General features: G+C 43.3%; 1 long non-coding RNA gene across 1 annotated transcript in view; it reads left to right on the top strand.

Annotated features, from left to right (window-relative positions):
- The window catches only part of LOC126203799 (uncharacterized), a 332644-nt gene that overhangs the window by 291801 nt on the left and 18285 nt on the right, over nt 1–22558 (top strand). Inside the window, exon 2 of the long non-coding RNA XR_007540373.1 lies at nt 19683–19867. This is a non-coding gene — a long non-coding RNA (uncharacterized LOC126203799). The remainder of the gene's footprint in view (nt 1–19682; nt 19868–22558) is intronic.

Genomic DNA, 22558 nt, shown 5'->3' with positions numbered 1-22558 from the left:
TCTTTCATTACCTTGTATGGCTCACTCTTATAAGGTGACCGAGTCTACCTGTCATCACACATTCCGTCGAAAATTGTGGTATATGAAGAGTTTGGCCAGAAATGAAAGTGACAGAAGTGGAAACTCCAGATGGCCAAGTGTTTATCAGAAATGACGTTCTTGGTGCGAGTCGAGCTGAGGATTTATGCTAGTATAGTTTTCAAGTAGTGGCGCGTGCAACGGAAAGAGAGTAGAACGGTAGCCAAGGGCCGTGCGGTCGTCCCTAGAGGTAAACTTTATAATTTTCAATTTTTGCGTCGCTTATACTGAAAATGTACCGAAATAATGATCGATATAATGTGTATCCTTTCTTTGGGAATCTTTTTCTCATGGTCTACTCGACCTGTTGATTGGAATGCAGCTGTAGGGGAAGGAGTAGAAGAAAAGACTATAGGAGAATATGGGCTTGGGACAAGGTATGAGAGAGGAGAAAGGCTAATTGAGTTCTGGAATAAATTTCAGCTCGTTATAACGAATACTTTGTTCAAGAATCACAAGAGGAGAAATTATGCTTTGAAAGGCCAGTTGATACGGGAAGATTCCAGTTAGATTACATCAAGGTCAGACAGAGATTCCGAAATCAGATACTGGATTGTAAGGTGTACCCAGTAGCAGATATAGACTTAGATCACAAAGTAGTAATGATGAAGAGCAGGCTGAAGTTTAAGAGATTAGTCAGTGAGAAACCATAAACAAAGAAGTGTGATTCGGAACTACTAAGGAATGATTAGATATACTTGAATTTCTCTAAAGCTATAGATACAGCAACAAGGAACAGTTCAGTAGGCAGTACAGCTGAAGAGAAATGGGCATATCTAAGAAGGGCAATCATAGAAGTCGGAAAGAAAAACATGGGTACAAAGAAGGTAAATAGGAAGAAGCAGTGGCAACAGAAGAAATACTTCAGCTGATCAATGAAAGAAGGAAGTACAAAAACGTTCAGTGGGATTCAGGAATGCAGGAACACAAGTCACTGAGGAATGAAATAAAAAGGAAGTGCAGGGAAGCTAAGACTAAATGGTTGCATGAAAAATGTGAAGAAATCGAAAAAGAAGTGATTGTCGGAAGGACTGACTTAGCATATAGGAAAGTGAGACAACCTACGGTGACATTAAAAGCAGAGGTGGTAACATAAAGAGTGCAACGGGAATTCCACTGTTAAATGCAGAGGAGAGAGCGGAAATTTGGAAAGAGTACATAGAAGGCCTCTATGATGGGGAAGATTTTCGTAAAGCGATAGAAGAAGGAACAGGAGTCGATTTAGAAGAGGTGGGGACTCAGAACAGAAACCAGAATTTAAGAGAGGTTTGGAGGACTTAAGATCACATGAGGCAGAAGGGACTGAAACATCCCACCAGAATTTCTAAATCATTGGAGGAAGAGGCAACCATGGGTAACAGAAGAATGACTTCAGTTGATCGATGAAAGGAGGAAGTACAAAAACGTTCAGGGGGATTTAGGAATACAGAAACACAAGTCACTGAGGAATGAAATAAACAGGGGGTGCAGGGAAGCTAAGAGTAAATGGCTGCGTGAAAAATGTGAAGAAATGGAAACGGAATGGTGTGTAGAATGTATGAGAGTGGCGACATACCACATGATTTTCGGGAAAATATCATCCACACAATTCTGAAGATTGCAAAAGCTGACAAGTGCGGGAATCATCGCACAGCCAGGTAAACAGCTCATACATCCAAGTTGCTGACGAGAATAATGTACAAAGGAATGAAAAATAAAATTGAGGATGTGTTAGATGAGAATCAGTTTGGCTTTGGATAAAGGCACCAGAGAGGCAATTCCGACATTGCGGTTGATAATGGAAGAAGACTAAATAAAAATCAAGATACGCCCATAGAATTTGTCGGCGTGGAAAAAGCGTTCGATAGTGTAAAATTGTGCAAAATGATCGAAATTCCGAGAGAAATGTGGGTAAGCTATAGGGAGAGACGGGTAATATACGTTATTTGCAAGAGCCAAGAGGGAGTAATAAGAGTGGACGGCTAAGAAATAAGTGTTCGGATTAAAAAGGGTGTACTGTTCAGTCTGTTCATCAAAGATGCGATGATGGATATAAAAGAAAGGTTCAGTAGTGGAATTAAAATTCAAGGTGAAAGGATATCAATGATACGATTCGACGTTGACGGATTTCAACCAAACTTGGTTCACATCTGCCTTACTGTCACGCAACAATCGCTATGGGCCTTAAGAGCCATCTACCGATTCCACTTCATGAGACATAACTTCATAAACAATGAAATGCGCGAAAAACTGTCTCATAATTCGTTAAGTGCTAATTCTTTTATTCTTTACTGATAAGGCACTCCGGCAGTCGAGTGTGGTTAAGGAAATCCTTGATACCTGGTAGAGGTTTTGGGAGCTTTCAACAGCAATGCGCAAACTGTTGTAGGGAAAACGATAGCCATCTATACAGCTATGAAAAGGCGTTGCCATAGAGACGTCAAAAACGCGAAGCAGCTGCGCCCAGCATGCAGGAACTGTGTGGGACCATCTCAAGCCGAGTTTACTTCAGCACTACATACAAGGTTTCGTTCCTCATTGAAAAATGTCAAAATGAATACACGGGCAATGCCGGGACTGTCAACTAGTACTTTCAGGAATGGCTTGGAAAGGAAACGAAAAGGAAATTTTGGAATTGCAAATAAATTTTCAGAGAGGGTTTGTAAAGCCTACACGAGAAATTGAATTGCCTCGCTTCCTACCTTCCAAACTTCACAGAAGCTCTCCTGCGAACCTTGCAGAACTAACACTGCTGGAAGGAAGTATATTGCGGCGACATGGCTTAGTCACAGCCTGGGGATGTTTCCAGAATGAGATTTTCATTCTGCAGCGGAGTGTGCGCTGATATAAACTACCTGGCAGATTAAAACTGTGTGCCGGACCGAGACTCGAACTCGGGACTTTTGCCTTTCGTGGGCAAGTGCTCTACCAGCTGAGCTACCCAAGCACGACTCACGACCGACCTTCACAGCCTGGTAGAGCACTTGCCCGCGAAAGGCAAAGGTCCCGAGTGCGAGTCTAGGTCTGGCACACAGTTTTAATCTGCCAGGAAGTTTCATATCAGCGCACACTCCGCTGCAGTTAAGATCTCATTCTTGGCGTAATATTCATCGTAAGAACGGGGGAACCTACTGTTTGAGTGCAGCTGCCGAGGGCTCCTCGGAGGTCAAAATGAAGCTAACGGAACAATAAGTTCTATATCCACTACTTACTGCCACTTCATCTAAAGTTATTTGCAGAGTCCTCTTGAACGCTCGAGGTAAATCTTTTCTTGGAAATTATTTGCAATCCCATTTCTTTGTCTTTTATTTTCGTGTCTTTTTACGAAGATATTAATCAGTACAAAATATTGAGCATTATTTCTGTTTATTTGCAATGTGAGTAAAGTAAAAATAGAATGTAGAAAAATTTAAAAAGTTTTCCCATAGGGACTCGAACCAATGTCACTTGGATCACTGTTCTATACTCTTTCCGGTGCGCCAACCGCTACTGAGAAACTACGTTAACGTAAAAAAGTGGCTCATGCATCACCCGACCTGGAGCAAAAGTACTTTTTTTCCCCTAAACGCTTGACCATATTGAGATCCCATTTCTGTCACTTCCATTTCTGGTCAAGCGCTGCATATACCATATAATTGAACGAAATCTACATCTACATCTACATCTATACTCCGCGAGCCACCTTACGGTGTGTGGCGGAGGGTACTTATTGTACCACTATCTGATCCCCCCTTCCCTGTTCCATTCACGAATTGTGCGTGGGAAGAACGACTGCTTGTAAGTCTCCGTATTTGCTCTAATTTCTCGGATCTTTTCGTTGTGATCATTACGCGAGATATATGTGGGCGGTAGTAATATGTTGCCCATCTCTTCCCGGAATGTGCTCTCTCGTAATTTCGATAATAAACCTCTCCGTATTGCGTAACGCCTTTCTTGAAGTGTCCGCCACTGGAGCTTGTTCAGCATCTCCGTAACGCTCTCGCGCTGACTAAATGTCCCCATGACGAATCGCGCTGCTTTTCGCTGGATCATGTCTATCTCTTCTATTAATCCAACCTGGTAAGGGTCCCATACTGATGAGCAATACTCAAGAATCGGACGAACAAGCGTTTTGTAAGCTACTTCTTTCGTCGATGAGTCACATTTTCTTAGAATTCTTCCTATGAATCTCAACCTGGCGCCTGCTTTTCCCACTATTTGTTTTATGTGATCATTCCACTTCAGATCGCTCCGGATAGTAACGCCCAAGTATTTTACGGTCGTTACCGCTTCCAATGATTTACCACCTATGGCATAATCGTACTGGAATGGATTTCTGCCCCTATGTATGCGCATTATATTACATTTATCTACGTTTAGGGAAAGCTGCCAGCTGTCGCACCATTCATTAATCCTCTGCAGGTCTTCCTGGAGTACGTACGAGTCTTCCGATGTTGCTACTTTCTTGTAGACAACCGTGTCATCTGCAAATAGCCTCACGGAGCTACCAATGTTGTCAACTAAGTCATTTATGTATATTGTAAACAATAAAGGTCCTATCACGCTTCCTTGCGGTACTCCCGAAATTACCTCTACATCGGTGATGTGTATGCGCGGTCCCATTGTTAGACAGAGATCGCCTAACATCACGTTGGAATTTGTGTCGTGAGTCGACACCATTTCGATACCTACTGTTAATGATCGCAACTGAGTACACGAGTAATCGAACACCCTGATCTTCTACTATACTTTTTTCCGTGCAACTGATCACTGACGCTTCGACGTCCTCGCTGTCGGTTTTTTTCCGTGCGTTAGACTTGAATTCTCTACAAAATTGTCTCCGAAAGCCACAGCCTCTGTGCCGTCTCTAAACAGCTGGCCTCCGACGTAAAACATCGAGGTGGCAGTCCAACTGCGCGCCCTCGCTTCCTCCCTCCCCCTCCCCCTCCCCCCTCCCCCCCCCCGCCACCGCCCGCACCTTTATCGCAGAGTCGCGTCGCTGCTTCGTGTCACCACGCTCCTGTTCACCTTCACACGGCTATCTGGTGATGCCAGCCAGCCTCTGCCCGTCGTTTTCTGAAAGCGCAGCCTTGACCTCAAGATGTTTGACGCGTTTCACGCTGAGCATTAAATAGCAACTGCTTTCTTTGAATGGATGCGTCACGAGGAAAAGGCCAATACTAAAACAAAGTTTCAACACGGAACTAGGAAGCTGTTTCTAAACGTAGGAACTGGAATTTTGAATTCAGCCTATTTTACTGTGGAAATTGTAAATACTAATGAGAACGTAAATACAGCTCGAAACTTCAGATAACGTAAACCGGGTAAACTTTGATAGCGGTGGTTACCTTGACCACTCATGCACCAAAAGTTTTACAGCTCTCCGCTGATTCTCAGTTCGGTGTTTAGTATACTGTGTTCGATGGTAAAGTTCCATCAATGTACGCTAGATTGTGCTATATAGTGCTGCTTTTCTTGCGCAGCAGTTGACGAGTCTGTTGCGATTTCTATGGGAAAAAGTATGTTAAAGTCAGCTTGTGCAAAATTCACCGTTGCGTTTCGTCACAGGGTTATTTGGTAAGCGTGATAGCGTTACGGAGATGTTTAGCAAACTCAAGTGGCAGATCGCCTAACATCACGTTGGAATTTGTGTCGTGAGTCGACACCATTTCGATACCTACTGTTAATGATCGCAACTGAGTACACGAGTAATCGAACACCCTGATCTTCTACTATACTTTTTTCCGTGCAACTGATCACTGACGCTTCAACGTCCTCGCTGTCGGTTTTTTTCCGTGCGTTAGACTTGAATTCTCTACAAAATTGTCTCCGAAAGCCACAGCCTCTGTGCCGTCTCTAAACAGCTGGCCACCGACGTAAAACATCGAGGTGGCAGTCCAACTGCGCGCCCTCGCTTCCTCCTCCCCCCCCCCCCCCCCACCCCCCCGCCCGTACCTTTATCGCAGCTTGCTGTCCAGGTTTCGAGAGGGTGCGTTTCTGGATGAGGTATCGAATATATTGCTTCCCCATACTTATACCTCACGAGGAGATTACGAATGTAAAATTAGATAGATTCGAGCGCGCACGGAGGCTTTCTGGCAGTCGTTCTTCCCGCGAACCATACGCGACTGGAACAGGAAAGGGAGGTAATGACAGTGGCACGTAAAATGACCTCCGCCACACACCGTTGGGTGGCTTGCGGAGTATAAATGTAGATGTAGATGTAGATATAGTGCATGTTACTCGATAAATTCTCAAAACAGATTAGTTTTTTGTTCACATGTATATATCTGTCACTGTATTACAATTTCTGAGGTCATGTGCATGGTTTGTCTGTTTGTGGGTTACTTTGACCACTGCTCATTGTTACCCCAGGATTACAGATACACATTTTATTAAACAGCGTTTATCTCAATGACAGCGTGGAACTAAGGATTACATACATTAACCATCGAAATATAGACTAAAGCTCATTTTGTAATTGTTAATGTGCCTACAACTAAGAAAAACGAACGTCAGTCATGTATTTCTCAAACTGTAAGCTGTTATGGTTCAGGAACTGATTCAGGCACAACATATAATGTCAAATGTTTCCGGAAACAAGGAATGAAGTTTGCTTTTTTCACAAGTTCCAGTATTCTCTAGAGAAATAAAAAAAAAACAGATAGTCTTAATTCGAGCTGCAACGGATATTTTAAAACGAGAATTTGGGTCTAAGATGGATGAAATTGAAGTTATTACGCTCAGCTGAAGTTGCAGCGATGTGTGTGGTACTCCGTCTTAGTACCTTCCATTATATTTATACGTAATTTTGATTATGTATCACACTGTTTGATTTATTACCCGTACTACGGTTTTTCTTTTGTAGGGCTTGATAAAGCACTTACGACAATTTTAAATCAAGGTATTTATTTATAGATGGTCAAAACTTCTTTGCGTTTTTGAAATATTGACCACAAATGGCACGGTAGCTGACTGTTGTGGTGGAAGTGTAGGCCGGTCAATGTATCTACAAATCCATGGTAACTTTAACGACATAATTTTTTTCCGTTACTTCATCTTTATTTTCGAAAATGTTTTAAACTAATTATACGTAATTCTTTCATAGAAGCTCCAATTTTCCCTAGCACAAATGACACAGCAGTTAAAGAACAGTCATCTGAATCTGATAATAGAAGAAAGTATACTAGTTTTATGGTAATTCTAAAGGATTCTAACTGCATCCACATGAAGCTATCAAGAAGGAAGAGAAAACTCAAGAAATGGAAATACCTGTTGGACAGGCTCTCAGAAACGAACCTTCAAAAGTAACACGTTCAGCCGTCTTTTTTAGCTCTTTCGCGTCGTCTCCCCTACATCACGTGAGTGCCTGGATGTGCCCCTTGAGAAAGGTCACGTCCAATTTCTTCTCAACTTTCATTTTTCTAATAACTTTACTGACGATGTTGCTTTAAACCTTTTTTGTTTTACCTGAAGATGCAACATTCCCTGAATAACTTCACGAAGACCTACCACTGCTCCATTAAAGAACGTGCGGGATGTTTAACGGCATCTACTTGCTATTCATAAATGGACTGGCACTTCGTTTGGAAGTACTTTGCTTGTGTAAGTACACTAACAGGTGTCAGGGGTGGGGGAGCTATTGTTTAACTGTATGTTAAGCAGAATATGTTCCATTTAAATGAGAAAACAAATGCGAAACTGTGAGTGTAGGTACCTTGGAGGCATCTCATTCACTATTTGAAGACCATTTATGAAAACATGCTGGTCCGCAGCTCGTGGTCGTGCGGTAGCGTTCTCGCTTCCCACGCCCGGGTTCGATTCCCCGCGGGTTCAGGGATTATCTCTGCCTCGTGATGACTGGGTGTTGTGTGATGTCCTTAGATTAGTTATGTTTAAGTAGTTCTAAGTTCTAGGGGACGGATGACCATAGTGCTCATAGCCATTTGAACCATTTTTTTTTGTAAACATGCTCTTCTTAGCTGTCACTTAAGCAAATCATTAATTTATAAGCTGTACAAAGAAAAGTGACTGTGTTAACTTTCTGACATAGCTAGAAATACTTTTTCTTCGGCGTTTATACTTATACCTCACCAAAGAACATGATTCAAAGTAATTTCCTTTCAGCTATTTAGCGTGCAGATAACGAATGCTACACCTGCTTCCAAATTTATCCAGTTTTATTTCTGGGTCGCAATATTGGTTGATAACAAATTGTATTTATAAGCATAATCTTGTGAAGTATTTGTCTGCTTTGCAGAAGTACTAACGAAGATGCTGATTTTTGGTCGAGACTGGCGTATATACTCTATGAGCCAAAATATTACGACCTCATACTTAATAGCTTGTGTGTACGTCTTTGGAACCAAATACATCACTGAGTCTGTGTATCAGGGATCCGACAGAATGTTGGTAGGTTTTTGAGGTATGTGGCGTTGGATGTCTACGCACAGGTCATGTAATTCGCGTAAATAACGATCCGCTGATTTGCGCACGTGGAGATGGTGCCCGATAGCGACCCAGATGGGTTCCATAGGATTCACGTCAGGCGAATGTGGTCGCCGACACATCAACGTGAGTTTACTATAATGCTCCCCAAACCACTGTAGCACGGTTCTGGCTCCAAGAAACGGACAATTATACTGCTGAAAGATGACATCGGTGTTGGGGAAGACATCAAGCATGAAGGGATGCCATTTTCGTACATTTTCATACAAATAGAAGCGTTGTTCAGAGCTCATGACAGTCCTCTGTTCTGGAGCTGTTCAGTATGTTTACCAAGTAGATAAGATCTGTATCAGTAATTCTACTCCAAGTGAATCTTTTATTTGTTTTACCCTGTGACTGCAAAAGGAAAGCCCCCACATCAAATTGTGACGCCGATGAGGTCGACACCAGCATCGGTATACGTTTGTCTCTAGACTCCGAGCATCGTTTTTGGACGCTGAACATTTTCTTTGGGCTGTTCCGCCATGTCAGTTCTTTGTGAGCCTTTGATGTGTTTAGGTGAATAAATGAACTACTGTTAAAATGGTGTTGTTTGGTGTATCCAACCCGAACTTCCACCTCAACATGTATCACTACTTTGTGATACAAGGAAAGTTTCAGAATTCATAAAATACTCGTTGAGAGTCTTACAGTTAACTGGGATAGTGATTTCCTCCTTTCCGATGTTTATTTCACTTTGTACCAGATTCCAGATTGCTTTATAGTAGTTTTTCGAATTTAAAATTTACTCCTCATTAGCTTTGATTGTTGGTGCTTCAATTTCAGATACGAAGGTTTTTCTGAAGCTTATAGAGCTTTTCTTGTTCTCACAGCTGTCAGCAGTTATGACCTTCAGCATGAGTAAAATATCCTGATTTTTCTGTGTTGCAGTGTGTACCATTTTTTGTATGTTGTGGTTGATGACTATTGCAAGTTTTGCATATTTTAGAAATAAGATGGCAGTTTCTGTCTAGTCTATGTTTCATGATAGAAATGAATGTGAAGAAGCATTTTTTAATATGCTTCTGACTGGTTAGTATATTGGACAACTCAGTTTAAAGTCATTTCTCGATATTTTAGTGTTTCCTTCATTGAGAACTATGTATATGAAGTTAGCATCTTCGAATTTTCAGTAGGCAGGTTTCCAATTTTGAGCCATATGCGATAATGGACAGATATTCCTAATTTGAAGGTGTCACATTCTACTGAAATTCTACACATATTGCCAGTTGTAAAGGCATGCTCCCTTCCTAGTCAGTTTTTCATTTTAGCAATAGGAATTCATTGATGTTAACATATTTAGGAAACACATCACATTTATTTCTCTAATTTTTGGCTTAGTATCCCCTGTGACAAAATTTTTGTAAAGCTTATATTTGGCAGTTATTACAATTAAAGTGTGCCACTAGCATTATTTAGCCAGAAAAAAGCATTTCTAGAAATGCCAGCCAGTAGAAACTGTTCTTGGATTAAAAGACCTGTGTGACTACTCTTGGTAGGAGGCTTCTCAGCGCAGAGGCCTTCTCTCTAGGAGGCGTTGCCGCCAGACGGCAGTCAACGTGTTGAACACGATATCTGGTTGTCTAAGCAATGCAGCAATCAGGCACTATACTACGACAACTTTAGCCAAAAATTCATTATCCTTTCTCGCCCTATTCTATGTCAAGAAAGAGGAACATTCAAAGTAATAAACATAAGAAGCTAAAAAGACTGGTTCAAAATGGTCTGAAGACGGAAAGAAGAAGTACAATGAACAGATGAAAGCACAAAGAAAGAAAAGGAAAGAACGATGAACTGAAATTGAAACTTGGTTCTCACGTACCCTATTTACAATAAAAAATAGTGGCGCTGTACAGGTAGCAATACACGGTAAAAAAAAGTCATTAGTAACGAAATGTCACCGGTAAGTGTAAAATCAGTAAATGGGACAAAGTGGTTAAACACATATTAGGGAAGGTGGATGGAAGGATTAGATTTGCTGCAAGAACTCTTAGAAAATGCAGTGCATCTCTAAAGGAAATAAATTACACGGCACTAGAGCATCGATTTTGCATTATTGCTCAAGAGTTTGCAGTACTTATGAAACTGCGCAATGGCAGGCATAAAACGAATCCAGAGTCCCACTTTTAGGATGTGATTCTTGAGTTTCTCCCGGCGTATTTGAAAATCAAAATATCCACGGGTGTACTGCCGGTCTACAGTGTCCAATGGGCACAATATTTCGGCGATCATACATGTCGCCATCATCAGGTGAACTGACGGACTGAGATCCTGCGAACGTGCCGGCACGGAGATCCGTACGCTATGGCTGCTCAGAGGGAACTGGGTTCGGTCGCGGCGGCGGCCGATTTAAATACCCTCCGCCCGCGGCGCGCTCCCTCCGCTGTCCGCGCCCCGCGCCACGGAACAGATTGCGACGGCGTCTGAGATGACGTCGAAGTGATGGCTCTGTCCGCCGTGGTCGTCACAGCTGTACGTTTGCTCGATTTACTCTTGATTAACCCAATCGCTGGTTCCCAAGCCTTGCTAAGATTATAGCCACAGTCACGGTTTATGAGGTCGTCATTGGTGCGAATTTCGATGGCCTCTCTAACAACGCTGTCCCAATGTCTCGACGTCTGTACCAGAATCCTCGTGCGTTCATACTCCATAACGTGATTTTCCGACAAACAACGTTCAGCGACCGCCGACTTGCTCGGATACATCAGTCGAGTGTGCCTCTGGTGTTCACGGCATCGATGCTCGACGGTACGCATCGTCTGACCAATATACGACTTGCCACATTGACACGGAATCTGGTACACGCCGGCCTTCCTCAAACCGAGGTCATCTTTGGCGCTCCCCACCAGTGCACAAGTTTTATTCGGAGGACAAAACACAGTTCCGACCCGGTGTTTCTTCAAAATGCGGGCGATTTTCCCCGAGAGTGCGCCTGTATATGGAATAAACGCAGTGCCTACCTCCTCCCTCGTGACTTCATCCATCTCCACAGGTTGTGCTGTAGTGGTTGGGCGGAGATCACGTTGAATCTGCCACTCTGAGTACCCATTTCTTCGAAATACAGTTCTCAGATGTTCCAATTCCTGGGGTAGACTCTCTGCGTCAGAGATAGTGCGCGCCCTATGTACTAGAGTTTTAAGTACCCCATTCCTCTGTGAAGGGTGGTGGCAGCTGTCTGCGTGCAAATACAGATCAGTGTGCGTTGTCTTCCGATACACCCCATGACCTAGGGTGCCGTCAGCCCTTCTCTTGACCAAGACGTCAAGGAAAGGTAATTTACCCTCCGTTTCAGCCTCTATAGTGAATTTGATGTTGGGGTGTATGGAGTTTAGATGTGTAAGGAAGTCAAGCAGTTTATCCATACCATGTGGCCAGATGACGAACGTGTCGTCCACGTAACGGAAGAAGCAAGTAGGTTTTCATTCGGATGACGACAGGGCTTCCTCCTCGAAGTTCTCCATGTACAAATTCGCTACCACCGGTGAGAGTGGTCTACCCATGACGACTCCCTCCATTTGTTCTTAATATTCTCCATTAAAAAGAAAATATGTGGAAATCAAGACATGCCTAAAACGTTCAGTGGTCTTCTCGTTAAACTTCTGAGTAATCAATTCTAGTGACTCTCGCAGGGGTACCCCGTAAACAGGGAAACGACGTCAAAACTCACCATGATATCTGACTCATCCAACCTGAAGCTATCAAGGCGTTTACCAAATTCCACGGAATTACGGATGTGATGAGGGCATTTACCCACATAAGGACTTAATATTCCCGTCAGGTATTTGGCCAACAAATATGTAGGTTCCCTGATGTTGCTGACAATGGGGCGTAATGGTACCCCCTCTTTGTGAACCTTCGGGAGTCCATATAGTCTAGGCGGTACCGGACCTTGGGGTAACAATTTTTTAGCGTCACCCTCCGGTAAATCTGCGTCCTTGAGAAGCGACCTCGTCTTGTTCTCCACCTTCTTTGTAGGGTCAACGCTGATCTTCCGGTAGGAATCGTCATTTAGCAGGCTCTGCATCTTATCAGTGTAGTCCATATGGGAGACAACAACTGTAGCATTGCCTTTGTCAGCCTGTAAGACAACAACTTCAGAGCGCTCCCTCAGATCACGAATGACCGCCCTCTCTTTACTGGTGATATTTGACTTCATCGGCTTGGATTTCGTCAACGCACGACAAGTTTCACGACGTATTTCCTCAGCTGATTCAGGCGGAAGTCGAGCTGCCCTGTTCAACAGCACTAACAATATCTGCAACCGGAGTGAACTTGGGGGTGGGAGCGAAGTTGAGACCTTTCTGCAAAACCGAGACCGCATCAGCACTCAACACCATGCCACTCAAATTGATGACAGTCTTGCACGGAGCCTGCAGAGATGGTTTGTCAAGGAGACGTGAGAACTTAGCTTTTTGACGTCTCGTTGCCTTCTTATGGGCGGAATCAGCTACAACCCAGGTGACACCGTCAATCCAATCCCAGGAAAAATAAGTTAAATTACTATCCAGTTGCAAATGTAGTTTGAGTAATTCCTGTTAGATAAACTCAAGGCTCCGACGGGTGAATTACACTCTCTCACGTACCAATGCGCGGCTGGCTCGTTTCTTGATTCTCTTAGCTGCTGGAGAATCGATGTGATATATAACCTTAGCAAAATTTGGAAAAACATTCCCGGAACGACATCTCTTTAGAAAGGCAATAGTACTTAGCAAACGAAATCTACGGTGGCGCAACTTTTCAAATTTCTTCACGCTGCGATACATCTCCTCCCCGTAAAGCTGTATGATATGATTCTTGAGTTTCTCCCGGAGTATTTGATAATCAAAATATCCACGGGTGTACTGCCGGTCTACAGTGTCCAACGGGCACAATATTTCGGCGATCGTACATGTCGCCGTCATCAGGTGAACTAAATCAGCTGAGGAAATACGTCGTGAAACTTGTCGTGCGTTGACGAAATCCAAGCCGATGAAGTCAAATATCACCAGTAAAGAGAGGGCGGTCATTCGTGATCTGAGGGAGCGCTCTGAAGTTGTTGTCTTACAGGCTGACAAAGGCAATGCTACAGTTGTTGTCTCCCATATGGACTACACTGATAAGATGCAGAGCCTGCTAAATGACGATTCCTACCGGAAGATCAGCGTTGACCCTACAAAGAAGGTGGAGAACAAGACGAGGTCGCTTCTCAAGGACGCAGATTTACCGGAGGGTGACGCTAAAAAATTGTTACCCCAAGGTCCGGTACCGCCTAGACTATATGGACTCCCGAAGGTTCACAAAGAGGGGGTACCATTACGCCCCATTGTCAGCAACATCAGGGAACCTACATATTTGTTGGCCAAATACCTGACGGGAATATTAAGTCCTTATGTGGGTAAATGCCCTCATCACATCCGTAATTCCGTGGAATTTGGTAAACGCCTTGATAGCTTCAGGTTGGATGAGTCAGATATCATGGTGAGTTTTGACGTCGTTTCCTTGTTTACGAGGTACCCCTGCGAGAGTCACTAGAATTGATTACTCAGAAGTTTAACGAGAAGACCACTGAACGTTTTAGGCATGTCTCGACTTCCACGTATTTTTCTTTTTAATGGAGAATACTACGAACAAACGGAGGGAGTCGCCATGGGTAGACCACTCTCACCGGTGGTAGCGAATTTGTACATGGAGAACTTCGAGGAGGAAGCCCTGTCATCAGAATGGAAACCTACTTGCTTTTTCCGTTACGTGGACGACACGTTCGTCATCTGGCCACATGGTATGGATAAACTGCTTGACTTCCTTACACATCTAAACTCCATACACCCCAACATCAAATTCACTATAGAGACTGAAACGGAGGGTAAATTACCTTTCCTTGACGTCTTGGTCAAGAGAAGGGCTGACGGCACCCTAGGTCATGGGGTGTATCGGAAGACAACGCACACTGATCTGTATTTGCACGCAGACAGCTGCCACCACCCTTCACAGAGGAATGGGGTACTTAAAACTCTAGTACATAGGGCGCGCACTATCTCTGACGCAGAGAGTCTACCCCAGGAATTGGAACATCTGAGAACTGTATTTCGAAGAAATGGGTACTCAGAGTGGCAGATTCAACGTGATCTCCGCCCAACCACTACAGCACAACCTGTGGAGATGGATGAAGTCACGAGGGAGGAGGTAGGCACTGCGTTTATTCCGTATACAGGCGCACTCTCGGGGAAAATCGCCCGCATTTTGGAGAAACACCGGGTTGGAACTGTGTTTTGTCCTCCGAATAAAACTCGTGCACTGGTGGGGAGCGCCAAAGATGACCTCGGTTTGAGGAAGGCCGGCGTGTACCAGATTCCGTGTCAATGTGGCAAGTCGTATATTGGTCAGACGATGCGTACCGTCGAGCATCGATGCCGTGAACACCAGAGGCACACTCGACTGATGTATCCGAGCAAGTCGGCGGTCGCTGAACGTTGTTTGTCGGAAAATCACGCTATGGAGTATGAACGCACGAGGATTCTGGTACAGACGTCGAGACATTGGGACAGCGTTGTTAGAGAGGCCATCGAAATTCGCACCAACGACGACCTCATAAACCGTGACTGTGGCTATAATCTTAGCAAGGCTTGGGAACCAGCGATTGGGTTAATCAAGAGTAAATCGAGCAAACGTACAGCTGTGACGACCACGGCGGACAGAGCCATCACTCCGACGTCATCTCAGACGCCGTCGCAATCTGTTCCGTGGCGCGGGGCGCGGACAGCGGAGGGAGCGCGCCGCGGGCGGAGGGTATTTAAATCGGCCGCCGCCGCGACCGAACCCAGTTCCCTCTGAGCAGCCATAGCGTACGGATCTCCGTGCCGGCACGTTCGCAGGATCTCAGTCCGTCAGTTCACCTGATGATGGCGACATGTATGATCGCCGAAATATTGTGCCCGTTGGACATTGTAGACCGGCAGTACACCCGTGGATATTTTGATCACTTTTAGGATCATTACTGTACGTTAAATGTAATTAGATGTGAAGTGAGAAATTTATGCGACTTGACGTAGCAGAATGTAAATACTGATCTTTGTGCACTTACAAGAGCGAGAATAGCCTCCTCGTCACATCGCACGGTGCTGAAAGAATTCGCCACTGATGATACTGAAAAGAGTTACGTAAGAGGTGTCATTCAGCTCAGGGTGATGGTTTAACCGTTGAAAATCTTGGTGGATGAAATACAAGCCTTGTGACTAGTGCAGAACTGTAACTTCTTGTTCACGAGAATGTTGCACATGGCGAGCAATGACAAAGGTATCGATAGGCCTTCAAACCGATTCTTTATTTTTCGTCCTATATTTTCATTTTGTGACATGTCTGGAAAATGATCGTTTCAAAGAATAAACGTTTCAGGCAAACACGACATGTTTAGAGGATCTGTTCTTGTTTCCAAGTGTTTAATTCGAGCTTTGCTTTCTGCTGAACTATGATCGGCATTTCAGATTTTGTGTTAGTATTACTTCAGGCGAACCGAGCGCTATTAGAAAGTACAAGTGATTCAGTTTTCCAGATGGTGTGTCACAGGGAGATGGTAAACCTCTGTCCGACTGGACGGTACAGCGCCGTCCATCGAGGCCGCATGAAGACAACAGCCTATATCGCGCAGCGCTACAGCGGCAGTCAGCCAGTTCTTCGGACAGGAAACTTTGTGGCCCAGTACCACGAAGCCGCACAAAGCACGCCGCTTCTTTGAACGAGGGCAGCGCTGGCTTCACCGCCTTCCCACTACCAGTTCAAGCGAACACGACCATCGTTCTGTACAGCCGTCCGCATTAATTCTCCGTCCCATTCCCTGATAGCCGCCAGATGTTATGAACCCACAGGCGACGCTGATTTCTCTGGTCCTGCGCCGACCTATAACACGACCGACGGCGCTCAACAAACCGTCGCCACATCCACACATTACAGAACGGCGTGCGTAACAGCGATTTTCCTGTGTTGTGTTGCCAGCATCATGAACCGTGGCAAAATACGAAGGGAAGCGACCTTCGTTATTCTGAGTATTGTCCCTGAGGATATGTCTAATGATGGCGATTCGCAGTAGAAAGAAGTTCTATGGAGGCATTGGGTGGTCCGGATTAAATTGTAACTGAATCAGTCATTTTTGAAACACCGTAATTCGCGTAATGTAAACTTGTGAAGAAACAGGTAAAATGATTGCTGAATAAACTAAACTATTTGTAGGGTCTTTTGCCTCTGGACTACAACTTGCGGAAAGACAATGGAAATATGATATGAACATTAATGGCACATTAAATTTTAGTATAGGTAAGTTTAAAACTCTGTGATTTACAGGATTTTTAAACTAGATGAACAACATTTTAGTACTGTCTTAAAAAAATTCATGCTCATGGCATATACTGATTTGTATATCTATTTCACTTGTGCATAAAAAGTAATAAACATTTGCAGTAGCAATAAAATGGGCACGACATTCACAAGAAAAATTATTTAATATGTAATGATGCAAGGAACATATTTCTTAAATGAAAATTACAAAAAAATTCCCAGTTAACCTTATGAGTGGTGCTCTCCATTAGACAGGTATCTCTTTAGCCTTCTAAGATGCTACGTTTTCTTTACACCAATTAGAAGGTTACTGGAGTATACCCCTTTTTCCAACATCGTAATTGGTTCTGCGATCACAGTTCAGAAGTCTGAACGTGCGACTTACAAGGCCATTATCCAATGGCTAGTCTTTAGTACACCAAAGTGATCTCTTGAGTAACCAAATGGTTACTTTGTGGTATTTGAAATGAGTTTCTCAGTTCCATGCACTGCTCTATCATGGATTCAACGGATATGGTAGTTTTCTTGAAAAAGGGAAGCCACCAGGTTTTATAAGCAAAAATATCATTACGTTCTACTGTGTTCAATGGGACTCTATTGTTCCTGCATGCATTAGTAATCACTGTCACTTACTCCATCACTGTGTTTTCCTGATGACACGAAGCAATGACCTGTCAATGGGAAATACTGGATTGTGTAATGACAAGTGTAAGAAGCATTCTCACTATAGTATTATTCCTGTTTTGGGTAGAATACACATCTAAGAATATGTGCTATTGTTTTACTCTTTTAGGAATATCTTTAGTCATTTTTCAATGAACATACCTCATCAGGTCCTTGGGCGATTAGTGAAGTTCGTGTTGCCAACGGCTGATACCGACAACAGACTCCAGCGGTAAAACACTGTTACGTCGAGAAACCTCGCAAGTCAGTGACGTACCGAGTTTGAGACCAAAGCAAATACTGTATTTACGATCCTCTCATGGCCATTCTATACAGGACACTGCGGTTTCTACCCATAATGATGTATCTATCCTTCAGCTTTTATTTCGGCATACAAAATGGAATTGTCAAAAAGAATGACTTACGGGGTTTCAAACATAACAGATTCAATTTCAGGTTCCCATCGTAGTTCTGCATGACCTGACTGTCGCCACTAGCGAGTATCAAGGTCATTAACTGTTTCTCCGACTACTCAGCAATCTTTTATTGGCCTTTTGATGGCCGTAGTATTCAATTAAACTGAACGGTGGGACCATGTGGTCTGGAGACTGAGCCAGCTACGCAGACGCGCCTTCACCGACAGAAGATTTCGGGTATCTACAACCTCGGGTATCTTACGAAAGAGCCGACTGCGCAGAGGACTGCTTCCCACAGCCAATCGGCGCTGATCTGCACAGTTTTCGGCAGGGTGTTTACTTTCCTTTAGTTGGCAGGCCTTGGCCTCTACTAACGGTCAGAACTTTCTGGTGTATCCATGAGCGGACGCCCATTCAAATTTAGCACCAAGTTCTTGATTTCGGCGAAAGTCACTAACTTACGAATTGCGATCAGGAAAAATCATGGACAATGTCTCTATTCAAGGGAATCAATACTTTCAACTCACGTAGAATCACAAATGCAATTGTAGTTACAAGTAATTAACACAGTACTGTTATTTCTTCCTTGTTATTGTGCTATAAAACTATCGTTCATCTGTTATATAATGGGTGGCGTCGCCAACAACTCTGTCCATACGATCCGCGGTCAGAATGGATCTATTTTGGTTTTTATGTAGACACTCGACAATATTTATTAACACTTATCCTCGAATTCATTTTTAAGGGGCAGGGAGGAAGGGGGGGATATATATGAACATTTAGATGAAATGGAGGCTAACAGATCAGACAACATGGTAAACGACTAGATGAAACTGTCAAATCGAACTTGCAAAAAATTTTGTTTTGTAGACAGTCGACAGTAGACAATCGAAAATCATATAAATCTTTAAAAAGTCTTAAGAAATTTAACATGCAACTTTTATGCATGCATATCACACAAAACAAGAACAGTGCAAGCAGAACTGTTCAATCTTCTTTGGGGATCCAACTGATAAAGTCGTTGAAGCGGTTACTAATCGCACATCTTGGGGTCAGATTACTATGTTTCTAACCTAACAACAGGGAATCTAGAAGCACTTGAATGCGACGTAAGTAAACTATTCCAGTTAGTCAAACAGCCCAATATTAGCACCAATTACATATTTGTGACTATGATTTTCTACGAGTTCTGCTTGATGAAAAGTACATCTCTAAATAAGTAACAGAAACAAAGAGAGAAAAGTTACCACTTTTTGCGAATTATTGTATCAGTAATAGAATCTTACCGATCTTCAGTGTTGCAGCCATCGCCGGAAGTTATAGATAAGAACGCAACTTCGTTTATAGCTTCAGTCAAAAAAATTTTTTTTATTTTACGATTGGTTTCGAAAGTCACCCATTTCGAAGTAAAGTGAGAAATGCAGAATGATGAATCCATAATATAAGAATCAATAATGTTCTTCGCCTTCAGCCCATCGTGAAACATAACAAATTTCCAGTAGCCAAATTTGTTGAACCTGTGTTTGGTTTTCCTTACGTAATTTTAATCTTATCATTTTAATCCTTTCATTTTATAATATACATGGTGTCCCGTCCCAAAAGGTACTTTACAAATTCAGTGTCACGTAACTCGATTTCTAATTCGCTAAGAGAAAAAAGTACAATTTACCTGGTACACTCCAGAGTTTTTTGTGTAAGGTAATAAATAAATGTTTTACCTTTGCAGATGATAAGAGTAACATAACTGAAAAAGGATTTTCTCTGTTGTTGCAGGGTGACAGAAGCACCATTAATGAGTCGAAGAAGGGAGTCTGCATAGGAAACGGAACAGTGTGTGGCTTGGTTAATTGAAACGAAGTCAGACACCCAAGTTCTCAGAAATTTCAGAACGAGGTACGGGACACTATCACCCTCTCGGCCATCCATAAGAAAATCGCACAGGAGCTTCCTAGAAACAGGTAGAGTGGAGGAGAAGTGACGAAGATACAGAGGTAATTGGATAGGTTCTACAGCATTCAACACATGCGTCTGTTTGCAAGGCATCAAAAGAACTGCGAATACCTCGTATGGCAGTGCACCAGGTACACCAAAAAGTCTTCATGTGTGCCCGTAGACACTGCAGTTGTTACCGAAGATCAGACCAGATGACCAACATGTTGCTGATTTGAAGGCAATAATAAAAATGGTTCAAATGGCTCTGAGCACTGTGGGACTTCTGACGTCATCAGTCCCCTAGAACTTCTTAAACCTAACTAACCTAAGGACATCACACACACCCATACCCGAGGCAGGATTCGAACCTACGACCGTAGTGGTCGCGCGGTTCCGGACTGTAGCGCCTAGAACCGCTCGGCCACTCCGGCCGGCTGAATCACCCCCTCATCATTCTCAAAATGTCCTCACGAATTACTACATCAGGTCGCTGCAATATGCCAGGATTGAGTTGGAATAACAACTAGATGTTGTATGTCTCACAAGAGAAGTGCATGTACAACGTGATTAAAAAATCAGAAAAAAACTTTTTGTTTTGGTGCATCAGAAACCAAAATTTTCAGCTTTTCCCATTGATTTCAATCAATGCTTACTCACGTCCAGTGTCTGTAACTCCTTTGTATCTTATTTTATACTGGCTGCTGGATCAAAAAATGGTGTTTCTTTTTTTGGACATGTCCGAGGCAACACACATATTTTTAGTTCTTTTCTCTCTAAGTTAGTTGCAAATCGAGTTACATGGTACGGAAGTTGTAAAGTACCTTTTGTGACACCTATATTTCTACACGCTTACTGATCTACACTAAGAAAAGAAATTATTTGTTCCAGAGGAGAAAGAGTGACTGAACAAACAAAAAAAAAAGAAAGTAACAGACGAAATGCTGGCGAGTCTGTCTTGGATATTGGAAATACCACTGGAATGTGCCCCGTTTGGCTCTTAGTGGAGCCCAACTCAGCTAAATTCATTTCACTTTTTCCTTGCAGAAACTAAGTTTCGTCGTTTCATATATTACAGCCACGCCCAGGTTCAAGGGGTCTACGAATAGCAGCGGTGAGATTCAACACTACAAGTTAACTGACTAGTAGAGAATGTGGAGAAAACGTCTCGATGAAAGAGACGGCACAACACAAATCCAAGTTGTCTTCAATATGGCATGGTTAATTGGCACTGAGTGAATAAATCTTATCGAGAAAGAAAAGGTGAAAAATGCTTACTTTTTCTCCTATTGTCAATCTACATAAACGGGCTGTGAGGAAAGTCTTTCTCCCACACTCTGAACAGCCAGCCGGCCCCTGTGATCGAGCGGATCTAGGCGCTTCAGTCTGGAACCGCGCGACCGCTACGGTCGCAGGTTCGAATCCTGCCTCGGGCATCAATGTGTATGATGTCCTTAGGTTAGTTCGATTTAAGTAGTTCTAAGTTCTAGGGGATTTATGACCTCAGATGTTAAGTCCCATAGTGCTCAGAGTCATTTGAACCATTTTTTTGAACAGCCAAAGCAAATCGAAATCAGGCGGAAACTGGACAGCTTTTGCCACACAAAGCTGGATTCTAAGAATATGTAATAAACAGTCAAGTAAATTGCTTTTACCAGTGCAGTATCTTATTACGAAGTGGCGTACCATTCGAGTAGCCAGGTGCGAATGGAAGGAGATAGTTGCCGAAGTGATAGAGAGTGAAACCAACCAGTGTAATCGTTATATACATCTTGCGTCCACGTAGTACGCAGTTAATCAGACCTGGCAAAGTGACAGTATAACCCACCCTCAACAGGCTTCTTGATTTGGTACAATGACAGTTCAGAATTGGGTGTCACGTGACAACCGAATCAGAATGGGATACGGGAAAGCGAAGCCCCAGAATCCAACAAATTAGTCGCTCTAGAGAGCACCGCTACAAAGAGGGTCAAAACGCCGGTTTTACTGTCGTTTTCTATGTTTTAAAATGATGCAGCCTACTACCAACAATTGGATTTTTCTTTAATGACATAATTACATCTGGTGAACTTAATCAAATGTTCAAATGTGTGTGAAATCTTATGGGACTTAACTGCTAAGGTCATCAGTCCCTAAGCTTACACACTACTTAACCTAAATTATCCTAAGGACAAACACACATACCCAAGCCCGAGGGAGGACTCGAACCTCCGGCGGGACCAGCCGCGCAGTCCATGACTGCAGCGCCTGAGACCGCTCGGCTAATCCCGCGCGGCACACGTGTTATGAATAAGAACTCTGTACTCCAGGGTGGAGCCAAGTGCCCCTCTTGATGCCATCCTTCTTCAGTCACCTGTGCTACTAATTTTAAATTTTTCATAAGAACTATATACCAAGCACAATGAACGGTGAACGAGTAAAAATGAACGGTTCCCAAAAAGGAACGGTCACCAGAGAACTAGTTCCTAAGGATGGACGACTTTGCTCATCTCTAGTTCACACATCTATGCTCACAAGCCATCTTTGCTGTGTTATGGCAGCTGTAGGAACTGCCACTACTGCCTTTACAATACGACGATTCTGGCGTGCGGCTGTGCTGCATGGACGTCCAGAATCTCGTCTACGGGTGTGATGATGTTCACGTGACCATTGATACCAGCATCGTTGCACAACTAACGCAGAACGTCCAACATATGTGGCTATTCTCTGAAAGAATCATC

This window comes from Schistocerca nitens, chromosome 9 (assembly GCF_023898315.1).
Source record: "Schistocerca nitens isolate TAMUIC-IGC-003100 chromosome 9, iqSchNite1.1, whole genome shotgun sequence".
In the NCBI taxonomy this organism is placed as follows: Eukaryota; Metazoa; Arthropoda; class Insecta; order Orthoptera; family Acrididae; genus Schistocerca; species Schistocerca nitens.
Note: the sequence above shows the minus strand (reverse complement) of the source record. Positions and strands in the feature narration are given on the sequence as shown.